We start from the raw sequence: 13,084 nt of genomic DNA, 5'->3' as shown, positions 1-13,084 counted from the left end.
GGCCTGCACCCCCCACCCCATTGAAAGATGAGTTCCATTCTAATTGGAGCAAGAGCCTTCATGACAAATTTGTCAGATATGGCCTCACTCCACAATATCTATTTTCATTGGGACATGATGCCGCCAAAGAAATGATTAAACAACGTATTGTGGATATGGAGAAGTCATCTATTGTAAGTCTTGGTACCCTTAGTAGCATCCCCGGTGGTTTCTCAAACGACCCTCAGCCAGCCGCGAAGTGTACAAATTTGGCCCCTCTAAACCAGAAGGGAGCGTTCTCACTGGTGCAGTTTAATACAATACAAAACAACGAATATTTCCCTCAGATATTCTCCTCAGGGGATGGGGCTGTTGGAGATGAACTTCCAGTGCATCGACCTTTTGCACCAACTGTCCTAATGACCACTAGGGGCATTGGGAGTAGAGACAGTGAGTCAGGGTCTCCCTATCTGTCCCTACTCTGTGACCCCTGAACTGACTCTGCAGCACTTCCTGTGCTGAGTCACAATCCTTCCTTTCCTCCTAGAGGGCAGATGGAAACATCTCTCTCTCTCCCCTCACCTATCCACTATGTAGTCCTTTAGATTAGAGATAGATCTTTCCTATCTAAGTGTATTTAACCAATAAATATTTAGTGTTTAGTCATACAAGGATCTCCATGTGTTTTCTTTAAATAGCTGCAATATCCGAACCATCCTCTGCTACCTACTCTGTAACTGGAGTGTGTGCTCATTCCTTAGTGCTCTGCTGTTTTACCTATTGTGGGTAAAAATCAACAACCTCTAACAGGGTTATGGGCCCAGCAGGAGCAACAGGCTTCTAGGCACAAGCAGAGTCTATTTTATTTTTCATTTTTCATTTTTGAAAGTGCAGCTGAGTTAGTTAGAAACTGCAGCATACATCCTGTGACTACAGCCTACTCAGGAATGGCTCCTTCTTTTCCCAAACTGGATGGCAATAACTACGAAACCTGAGCCCTCAAGATGAAAGCGATCTTCATGACATAGGAATCTTTGAAGTGCTCACAGAGGGACGGCCAGCCCAAGATGAAGCTGCTCAAGCCTCGTGGGACAAGAAAAACCAACACGCGTATGGCCTTTTAATTTTGAGTATAAGCGATGATTTATTGATCTATGTGCGAGATACTGATTTAGCCTCAGAAGCGTGGGATAGACTGAAAAAGCAATGTGGCCAAGTCTCTGCAAACGCAGCTCTTCTTCTGTATAAAAGGCTATGTGGAACTGCAGGAAGGGGGAGACTTTGAAGCCCACATAGCAAATATCTTAGAAATTAACAGGCTTTTGAAGAGTAACCAGTGTGAATTGAATGAAATTATTCTAATTGGGGCAATCCTACAATCCCTGCCTAAAAGTTTTGAACCCCTAATTGTCGCTCTTGAACTGTCTCACTGTGAACTGAAGGTTGATTCTGTTGTGTCCAGTCTGAGAAATTTTAATATAAAGTTGCAGCAGGAGAAATTTGAAAGCGATGGCACTCTGGCACATTTCAGCAGGCAAAGTGATTCCAGCATTAGCAAGGGAAGTAGCCTCAGTGACTCATCAGCATATAATTAAAAGAGCGGGAAACTCAGAGGGCACAGACCTGGTCACCACGGCAATGAAGTAAACACAGGGATGAGTCATGGCGACAAACAAAAAGGGGAGGAGGAGAAGCACGGACAAGGTGGCTTATCTGAAAGGGAGAGCAATGCCAAAAGCTACATTACCTTAAAAGAGCCAACAAAGGGTCACACTTTCATCCTGGACTCAGGTGCATCCCAGAATATAATCTGTGATCGCAATATATTTATCCAACTTGATAAAAGCCACAGATCTGTTGTGACCTTAGCAGATTCAAGGAAGCTAAGCGTGGCTGGCAAGGGGACAGCAAAGATACTTTGTGGCTCTGCTGCTGACGCTTATGAGGTTAAGATAACTGATGCACTTCTCGTGCCAGAGATGCAAGTCAACTTGATTTCAACTGGGCATGGACTCAAGAAGGGGTGTAAAGCAATTTTTGAAAATGAAGCATGCTACATCTCTAAAGGTGATGAGTTAATCATGACTGCCCACATGCGGGATGATGGACTTTTTGAAGTAGACTGTGCTACTGTACAAGCAAACGCAGCAAGTAGTTGCCAACACAAAAATTGTGATTTCTCATGGCACAGAAAATTGGGCCACCGAAGCCTAAACTTTGAAACTGACTCCCAAATGAGGGAACTAACCGAGAAATCAGTGCCAGATTCAGAAGGGGCTGGACAACCAGAATCCAAACCGAGGCATTCACAGAGGCATAACAAAGGGGTTCCACCTAACAGACTCTCACTCATGGCTAAAGGAGGAGAGATGCAAGAACCCACTACATGGCAAGATATAGAAAGGTTGCCAGCTGATGAAGCTGAGAAGTGGAGAAAAGCAGCAACAGAAGAAATTGATTCCTTGCACAAAATGAGACTTGGAGACTTGTGGAACTACCCGCTGGAAGAAAGACTGTGGGATGCAAATGGGTCTTCAAAGTCAAGCAGGATGCAGAAGGGGATGTACAGCGCTACAAAGCCAGACTAGTAGCCAAAGGATACTCCCAAATCTATGGTCAGGACTATGATGTGACTTTTGCACCAGTCGTGAAACACACATCAATTAGAACATTGCTCAGCGTGGCAGCAGCCAAAGGGATGCAAGTTGAACACTTGGATATAAAGACTGCCTTCCTACATGGGAAAATCGAGGAAGACATCTACCTGCAACAACCACCAGGCTTTGAGGAACCTGGAAAGAAGGGGCTAGTGTGCAAACTGCAAAAGAGCATCTATGGCTTAAAGCAGGCAGCCAGAGCATGGAATGAGAAACTGAATCAATTACTACTTAAGGAGGGGTTCATGCAAGGAAAAGCTGACCCCTACCTATATTCTAGACTCAGAGACAATAGGTGGACTTACATTCTGACTTACGTTGATGATTTGATTCTTGCACACGAGGGAAAGCAAGACAGTCATGAAATTGTTCAACACCTGAACAAGGAAATAGAGGTGAAGGAACTCGGAAGCATCTCATATTACCTTGGCATCCAAATAGAAAGAGAAGAGAATGGAACGTTCCTTCTCAACTAAAAACAGAAGATAAAAGATCTTCTAGAATGCCTGGGACTGACAGATGCCAATGAAGTCAGCACGCCAATGGATGCTGATTTCTAGAAGCAAGATGAGGACAGCCAGCCTCTACCAGCCAACAATCAATACAGAAAGGCAATTGGAAAGCTTTTGTACATAGCCACAGTGACAAGGCCAGACATTGCCTCAGCAGTAGGAATCCTGAGCAGAAAAGTGAGTGTGCCAACGAACAAGGACTGGATAGCGGTCAAAAGACTGGGAAGGTACCTGAAAGGCACTGCACATTATGTATTGGAGATTCCAGCAAACAGCAATCCCAAACTCGTGGGATATGTGGATGCAGACTGGGGCGAGGACAGAACAGACCGCAAGTCCACAAGTGGACACCTGTTCCTGTATGGAGGTGGAGCCATAACTTGGAGTAGCCGCAAGCAGTCACTCGTTGGGCAATCATCCACAGAAGCGGAGTACGTTTCAGCAAGTGAAGCATGCAGGGAAGCAGTATGGATACACCAACTACTATTGGACTTTGGCATCGAGGAACCAAAGCCCACAGTGATGTTTGAGGACAACCAAAGTTGTATCCAGATTTCCCAAATGGAGAAGATGAAATCTCAAACTAAGCATATTCCCATAAAGTACCACAATGTTTGGGACTTACAAGAAAAAGGGGTGGTCCAGCTGAGGTACAGCCCCACAGAAGAGATGCTGGCAGATGGATTAACCAAGCCATTATCCAAAGACAGATTCCAGATGGTTCGTGAGAAGATGGGAGTCGTGACCAGGTGCAACAGGCAATGAGAAGGGATGTTGGAGATGAACTTCCAGTGCATCAACCTTTTGCACCAACTGTCCTAATGACCACTAGGGGCATTGGGAGTAGAGACAGTGAATCAGGGTCTCCCTATCTGTCCCTACTCTGTGACCCCTGAACTGACTCTGCAGCACTTCCTGTACTGAGTCACAATCCTTCCTTTCCTCCTAGAGAGCAGATGGAAACATCTCTCTCTCTCCTTACCTATCCACTATGTAGTCCTTTAGATTAGAGATAGATCTTTCCTATCTAAGTGTATTTAACCAATAAATATTTAGTGTTTAGTCATACAAGGATCTCCATGTGTTTTCTCTAAATAGCTGCAATATCCGAACCATCCTCTGCTACCTACTCTGTAACTGGAGTGTGTGCTCATCCCTTAGTGCTCTGCTGTTTTACCTATTGTGGGTAAAAATCAACAACCTCTAACAAGGTGTGCAGCAGAGAGCTGTGTCAGAGCAGCAGGAGGCTCTCTTATGATGATCTGCAAGGTGAACCCTGGTTTTTGAAAAATATGGATCTCACTCTTGAGTTGTAGAGTTTGGACCAAATATTTGGGTGGGATTGGGGAGCTTCCTTGGGGGGTTAATACCCTGGTGTTCTTGTCTCCTTCTCAGAATAAGAGGGTTTGGAGAGAACCTCTGGCTGGCTGGGTTTTTTCTACCCAGGCTAAGGTTTCCACACTCTAGTTGAGTCCTTCTTCAGCAGACTAGGCTGATCTCTCCTCTTTTCTCTCCACATCTGGTATCACATCGCAGATTGCTTTGACATTCATGTCTCTTTCACACGCAGTTTCTAACACAGCAATGGCAATTTTGCCCACGGAGAGAAACCAGCCCAAATCCACGTGGGACTTGGCAGAATTAGTTTGGTGGGTCTGGAGTCCCTGGCTTTGCATTTAAGACCACAGAGGTCAATGTCCTCGGACTGATGATATGTTAATGATATGTTAAAACCAGCACAGACTCCTTTCCCCCAAGAGGGAAAACACATCAAGGAAGAAAACAGGGCCTGGCTGATTTGCAGATATTCCATACTGACAAAAATACTCAGGAAATGAGATGGAATCCTGACTTCAGTCCCACCTCCCTCCCTCCCTCCAGGACTTAGTCAGCCAGAGCAGGTCAGCTTGGTGGTTCTTCCACGATCAGAGCAGTCCTTGGGGGATGGCCATTGAGAACAGTGTTCCAGCTGACAGGGAGTCCCAGGGGTTGTTGACTACAACTCTCATAATCCCCAGCCAAGGGCACTGCACCTGGGGATGCTGGGAGTTGTTTTGAAGAACATCTGGAAATACCTGTTAGAGGGAACAGTGACTGAGAAGGGGATTTCTCTCTTATTTCAGGCTCTGACCAGATTTCTCTCCATTCCAGCAAGTAACGGGTGGGAGAGTGAAGAGGACGAACCCCACCCACACCCACCCCCGGGTCCCAGGTTTGTTCAGAGGGATCAGACGGAAAAAGAGAGAACAACAGAGAAGGAAAACCTGCAGCAAAAGAGAAGAACAAGGACAGACCACCTGCTTCCCAGCAGGGTGACATCTATAAAACCAGAATCCAAAAAGCAAGAGGGAAAGAAGTCCCTGCCCTGCCAGTAGGAAAAACTTCAGTTCTGATCCAAGCTTTCAGCCTCAGTGCAAAATGGACACAAGGAAGCAACCATATACATGCTTGGAGTGTGGTTTAGTGGGAGTTACTACCTCAATTTACATCAAATGACTCACACTGGAGAGAGACCTTTTAAATGCTTGGAGTGTGGAAAGAGCTTCAGCAGGAGTGGAAATCTTAATTGGCATCAAAGAACCCACACTGTGTAGAAACCATATACGTGCTCAGAGAGTGGAAAGAGCTTCAGCCAGAACGGGAATCCTACTAAACTGATAAGCCCCGCCTACCAGGGAAGGCTTGCACCCTCCCAGCTAGTCTGGGTAAGGCCCGACTCTTGCCCTTCATTTGATTATGCCAATTAATAAAAGACAAGAAGGAGATTCTGGTCAGTATCTTTATTTGGCCAAGCAAAGCTACTGGGTGCGCACCCCAAGAAGTGGCACACCCGCAGAAGAAGTTACAAGCAATTGTATACTCTAACAACAAGCAGTGACAAGCAACAAGCCCCCTCCCTCAGTTCCCCTTTTCTGTAGAATCAATGCTATTGGCTATATTCAAATAAGTTGTTTCTCCAGACATGTTATCACACCACCTGTTCTCCACTTCCCGTTTTCCCTATTGTGGTCTCGCAGACTCAAGCATTTCTCAATTGCCTATATGTCAAATGTCAAAAGCACATCCTGCTCCGTCTAGCCAATTGTTTGCGGTTTTGACACAGAAATACTTCTAAAGTCATTTTGAAACTCCGTTGCTTGCATTTTATTCCTTCATCATTTATTCCCCAATAGCTTAAAACAGTTTCTTACAGAAAACAAAATGGCATCTCTTGTGCTAAGGGAAAAACACAGCTTTTCATTAAACACAGCTTTTTTTATCCCCATCAAAACCTCAAAGTACCCACAGTGGAAATGGTGAAGGAATGGGGATTTCTGTTTTAGAGTTTCAATTGGAAGTCAAGGAACCATTTGCAATTCGAAGGATTTCATTTTAAACATTAGCCATTTTATTGTATAATAGCCACATATGGTAAGCTTGAATCATAGTACATTTGAATCTGAAAGGATCTTCTGCTTTCTGGGAGCATCATGTTGTTTTAGATGTATCCTTGAGTGTTTAAAATCCCTTGAGAGCAATAAAAGTGAAAAGGATTAATTCAGTATCTGTGCTTTTTAAAATCCCAACCTCCTTTGAACATGCCCCAAGCATATTTCCCCGAGTACTTTTTCTGCTCTCAAAAGCAGTGCGTGCAGCTCATTTCAGAGGCAGGATTGTGTATGTAAAATGAGGTATCTGTCAGTCAGCAGGTCACATGACTGTATTTCACACAAGGCCAAACAACAACAACAAACTTGGTTAGCTGCCCCATAACAAATCGTTCTCTGCGCAGCTCACAACAAGGTTAAAGAGACATCAAACCTGACAAGCAAGTTACAACACAAATTAAGATACATTTTAAATATGCTGCCCTCCTGCCCCCATTTTAAAAGTTGAAGTGAACAGAAAGGCCTTCCCTTGGCTTCTAAAGGAACCAAGTTTCTTCTCGCCTGTTGTTTGTGGCATTGCACAACACCATGACTGATCAGGTGGCGCAGGTCTGTTACTACTACTACTACTAATAGTAATAGTAATAGTAATTGACAATAAAATTCTGGCATCCCAGGTCCTTGGGAAGGACTCGATGTCTGGATAAAACAAACCAGTCAATAACACCTGTCTGACTGTGTAAACAAGAAATAATAGTAATAATAATTCGATATCTACACCGCCCTTCCAAAAATGGCTCCGGGCGGTTTACAAAGAGAAATAACATCGGCCTTATCGATCTTAAGGCATCGGCCTCCGGTTCCAGTTTCCCGACTGGGTGGAGCTGGAGCCAGAGGGAGACAGCCTGTACTCTGGCATCCAACCCGCAGGTTTTTTGACCATGGGATTCTCTCTCTCTCTCTCTCTCTCTCTCTGCCTCCTCGTCCTATCAGCCGCTAGACCAGGGCTGCACAACTTTGGTCCTCAAGCTGTTGGACTACAATTCCCATCATCCCTGACTGCTGGGCATTGTGGTGGGGGAGGATGGGAGCTGTAGTCCAGGAACCACTGGAGGGTCCAAGCTGGGCCCCCCTGCACTAGTCTGTGAGAGCCTCCCCCCCACCCCACCCCGGCTTCTTGGATGGCTGGGCTGTGCCTTCCTTCCCTGCACCCCTGCAACAGGATCACGGTTGCCAACTCCCACCTTGGCACCGTGCTTCTGCTTCCTCAGTGTCCTGCTTTGTTGCAAACGCCTCATCTCTGCTGCTCCTCTTCAAATGCCCCCCAAGCACCAGAGGCTGCCCCAGGGAAGGGCCAGGGGCCCCCCATACACTCCCCCTGGGAACGAGGAGGGAGCCCCTCCGTGCCGGCTTGCTCCCTTCCCCTCTCTCTTCCTGTAGGGCCCGAGGGGTGTGTGTGTGTGTGCTGCAGGGGGGCACGGGGCTCCTCCCCCCCCCACATATACTATGCCTAGCTCGGGGGGGGGGGCTGCTGCGTAGATGTGGCTGAGCCAACATGGCAGGGGCTACTGCTCACTCCGAGTTGAAGCAAGGGGGGAAATGTCTGGTTAGCTCCCTTAGGAGAGGGTGGCAATTCTGCCTCTCCTTGAAATGCTTGGCACTTGAGTTGGTAAGCAAGTTCCACGTTGTCAAATTCTGGCCAGTCAAGAGGATGTGTTGGTGTCTCGGTGGACATGTAGACACTCTGGAAGTAGACCCTGCTGGAAGCTTTCTGCCAACTCCTTGATTACGGTCAACAAGACCCTTCTGGAAACACGCCGAGTGGCGGCACACCTCTGGGCTTGGAGCCTTGCCCACTAGATATCTCTGAGAGCTTGCAGCTCCTCTCGGTGCTGGGGTGTCTGCAGCAGGACAGCATCTGCCGTGGGTCCTGTCTGGACAGGGCTGGATTCTGGGGCCTGGCGGGCCACTTCTCCCCATAGCCAAGGGAGGCAGCCGAAGCTCCGAGGGAGAGGCTGTCCTGGGGGTCTCGGGTGTGTTCTGTTCTGCCTTCCTAGCAGCAGACTCCTGTGTGGCAAGTCCAGCAGAAAGCTGCAGAATCCAGGCAGGTCTCCCGTTGAGCTGAATGGTGAGCTTGGACAACTCTACCCTCCCAACAGCTCTGCCAAGCGGGAAAAGCTCCCAGACAGACTGGACCCAGGCAAAGCAAAAGCGTCTGGTGGCTACTCAGGGACGGGCCGCCTTCTCCATGGCTGCCCCGAGGCTCTGGAACACACTCCCTGCTGAAAGAAGAGCCTCCCCTTCCCTTACCACTTTTAAAAGATGCATATATTCACTCAGGCTTTGAATTAGATACTGTTTTGTTTGTCTGTGTTTTAATAGTTTTAACGTTTAAATTTTAATTGTTGAAATGTTTTAATCTTTTATTGGCTGTTTTTATTGTTTTGTCAACCGCCCAGAGAACTTGCATTTTAGGCGGTAAAGAAATGTATTCAATAATTTATTTATTTATTTATTTAAAAATAAAGCTTTCAGGGTGTGGGGGATAATATGGTGGCCGGGGGGAGAGGAGATGATGAAGGGTCCAGTGTCTCCTCTGAGGAGTCTCTCCATCAGAGCATGGAATATATACCAAAGACACAGACTTGGCATTTGAGTCACAGAAGCCTCGCCTGATGCTCTCACTCTGCAGCCAAAGAGCCAGGCTGAGCAGGGCTGGCTTTGCAGACCCTTCTGGTCCAGCTCTCCAGCCCATCCACTTCCTTGGCTTCCCTTTGGGGGCGACCTGACACAGCCCTCCAGTGGCTGTAGCTGGTGTCTATCTGATGTTTCTTTTCAGACTGTGAGCCCTTTGGGGACAGAGATCCGTCTTATTTATTTATTATTTCTCTGTGTAAACTGCCCTGAGCCATTTTTGAAGGGCGGTATAGAAATTGAAATAATAATAATAATAATAATAATAATAATAATTAATAAACAACTTCATAGTGTAGCTTCAGGAGGGTAGCATATGTACGAGGGGATGGGTTGAATATGGAAATAACAGCTGAACTCTTGTTTGCATTAACCCCTGCTAACTTGGCAAAGAGGCACCTTTTAACCTGGTGATTATCTTTATTTAGCAGGAGGAGAGTAACCGGCCCTCTCCACCCCCAGCACAGCATCCCTCCAGGGACTGTAGCTGGTGTCTATCTGTTTTGTTTGGGTTTTTAGATTGTGAGCCCTTTGGGGACAGGGATCCATCCTATTTATTTATTATTTTTCTGTTCAAACCGCCCCGAGCCATTTTTGGAAGGGTGGTATAGAAATTGAAATAATAATAATAATAATAATAATAATTAATAAACAACTTCATAGTGTAGCTTCAGGAGGGTAGCATATGTACGAGGGGATGGGTTGAATATGGAAATAACAGCTGAACTCTTGTTTGCATTAACCCCTGCTAACTTGGCAAAGAGGCACCTTTTAACCTGGTGATTATCTTTATTTAGCAGGAGGAGAGTAACTGGCCCTCTCCACCCCCAGCACAGCATCCCTCCAGGGACTGTAGCTGGTGTCTATCTGTTTTGTTTGGGTTTTTAGATTGTGAGCCCTTTGGGGACAGGGATCCATCCTATTTATTTATTATTTTTCTGTTCAAACCGCCCCGAGCCATTTTTGGAAGGGTGGTATAGAAATTGAATCAATAATAACAATAACAACAACAACCCCACCCTCCTCGCTGCAGCAGTGGGGGCAGCAAAATCTCTTGTCACCGCAGCGGCAGTTTAAAAAGTTTTTTTTTTTTAAGATAAAACTTGTCCCCATCCCAAGATTTGTGCTGCTCCCCCTGGATTTGCTGCCATAAGCAACTGCCTCTATTGCCTCTGCGGTAATCCGCCTCTGCTTGGAGAAACCACTCCCATTGGCCCATGTTGCAATGAAGGGGCATGATGGGAGTTGTAGTCCCACAACAGCTGGAGGCTCGCAGCTGGGTGACCCTTCCTCTTTGGTTTGGATGGACTCTGGTGCCTCTTCCTCATGTGAACGCAGCCCAAGCCCTGTGAGGGAATTGGGTGCGTCCCTCATCTGGACCCCTTGTTCAAAGGAAGCCCTGGACTTTTGCCTCCTTTCAGTGGCATTCTGGGCTTTTCAGTCTCCTGTCAGAAGAGACCGAAAACAACACCAACACACAAGACCAACATTTAAGAACTGTTGAGCAGCCCTGGTCTAGAGACTTGCAAAATTGATCCTTGGATTGTACCGTCTCAATCCAAAACTTGGATTGTGCCATCTCTACCAGGGCAAGGTTAGAAGAAGGACCCAACTGTGTACCGTATAGTAACTGTGCCACTACTTTTGCCTCAGATAGTTTTGGGCCTGCACAGACATATTGTCTTACCTTGCATTAATAGATCATTAGACTCTTTCTTTCTTTCTTAAGTTTGCCCATCTTTTTCAGGTACAGCTTTTATACCCAACTGTTGACCAGGGTAGGAAGAAGAGCTGATCTACCCAGCATTTCCTCCTCCCTGGATTCCACACCATCACTTTTCCCTCCTCCCCCCAGGCTCTTTCTTCCCACAGCACCAAAAAGGGGGAGCACACCCAGCTCCCAAACCTGGGCAGGACACTTGTCTGACCCAGGTTTGGGTGGTGTCAATGACCTCCAGATGTGAAGGAGGGCTTCCTTTCTGCAGAGGCCTTTCCAAGCCAGGCCCTTGATTGTGTGATTAGAGGGGGAAAGCCATGTGGGGAGCAGGGAGGGCAGAAAGGGCTGACCCTGCCCTGGTGCTTGGAGACTGGGAGCTGCATCCCAAGGCGGGATTTCCAACCTCAACAAGCCAGCGTGGCCAGTAGTGGATCTGGTGACCTCACCGCAGTTCCGGAATTCTGCAGGGATTCCGAGGGAGGAGGCTCATTGGCCATCCTGGGCGTCCAGCGGCAGTTAGTTGGTCTTGTGGTCTGGTTTTCTTTGCCGAAATGGGTGGCTGCTGGGCCCGTCTCAGGTACAGTCTGGCCTGGCGGTGGGGCAGGGGTGGGACCGAACCCGAGGGCTGCCTGGGACTGGTTTTGAAAGCTGTCCTTCCTTGGTTTTTCCTTCTCTGGGTTGGATGCCTCTCAATCCCAGTTACAGGGGAGCAACAGCAGGAAGGAGAGAGGACAAGCTCTCACCCCCTGCCTGTGGGCTTCCCAGAGGCATCAGGTGGGCCACTGTGGGAAACAGGATGCTGGGCTAGATGGGTCTCCTTGGGCCTGATCCAGCAGGGCTGTTCTTCTGTTCTTCATTTCGCCTCCAGCATGGACCCCAAGCAGCTTCTCCTTGAAATGCAGGAACCCTCAAGGGTCGCCTCGTGGGGTGGTTTCCACAGTACTCCCTTGGCTTGCAGGCCCTAGACTCATGAACCACGAGGAGTGCCCAGCAACTATGGGGGACCACTAAGGGGGTGGTTGTGGGGAAACCCTTTGCCCTCCCTTTGAAGCTGACATCTCCAGCTGCCCATGAAGCCCACCCATCCTCTTGCCAAGAATCGTGCCTAAGCCTGCTTCTTCCTTCTTCTTCTTCCAGGTCCCAACAGGAAGAAGCTGTCAAGTAAGTGGTTCTTCTTTCCCTTCTGCCTGTTTCTGGCTCAGGAGGGGGTCCCCCTCAAGTGTGGGTGGGGTTCAGGCAGGACCCCAACCCAGGAGGTGTGGCACCCATGTCCCCAGCTGGGTGAGCCCGGCTGCCTTCAGGAGGCCAAACACAGGCCAATGGATATGATGCTAGCAAATCTGAATTTGATCCCAGCAAAACTGGCTTCTTTTATTATTTTGCAAAAACACACACACACACACATGCCCCAAACGAAACCTGTTTTGGAAAACTCTTCTGGAGAGGGACGGGTCAGTCCTCAGGGCCAAAAAGTACCCCTGATGCAGTCCGTTCCGAACCCCAGCGAATTCCCAACTCTGGACGCATCCAAAACGAGCAGGGCCACCTAGAAGGCCTGCCGGTCAGATGCATCTGAGGCAGGAGGAGAGGGGGAGATGTGCACCCCCTGGCCTGACTGGGAAACCCTCCAGGCCCTGGGATTGCTGACCGAGAATACGTCTCTGCTCTCCTCTGCAGGCTCCCGGAAGATCCGGAGAAGGATCAGACTGGTGAGTGGGGGACCAGCGTGGGGAGGGGTCCTTCTCAGGGCTCCACCAGATCTCCATGGCAGCTCTCCTTGGGGATCTCTTTCTCTCGGCAAAGGAGCCAGAAGGAAAGAATATCCTCTGATATCCATCAGTGGCAGAAGGACAGGCCTCTGGCCTCCAAGGCACCTGACGGGGCCCACAGCCTTACCCGGGGGTGGGGGGGAGACCTGCCAGCCCCCTTTTTATCGAGGAAGGACAGCCATGGCCTCCAGTTCATCGCCTCACTTTCCTGTCCTGGCCTCCAGGCTGCCACTCTGCGGAGAGGAGAAGGCTCTTCTCCCATCCAGCCATCGCTTTGCATGCAGAGGGTCCCCGCTTGAATCTCCATCATTAGCTTCCCTCCAAGTAACTCAACTAGCTAGGAAAGGCCTCTGCCTGAGAGCGGCTGCCAGTCAGAGCAGGGCAAGGG

Source organism: Hemicordylus capensis, chromosome 14 (assembly GCF_027244095.1).
Source record: "Hemicordylus capensis ecotype Gifberg chromosome 14, rHemCap1.1.pri, whole genome shotgun sequence".
Classification (NCBI taxonomy): Eukaryota; Metazoa; Chordata; class Lepidosauria; order Squamata; family Cordylidae; genus Hemicordylus; species Hemicordylus capensis.
Note: the sequence above shows the minus strand (reverse complement) of the source record.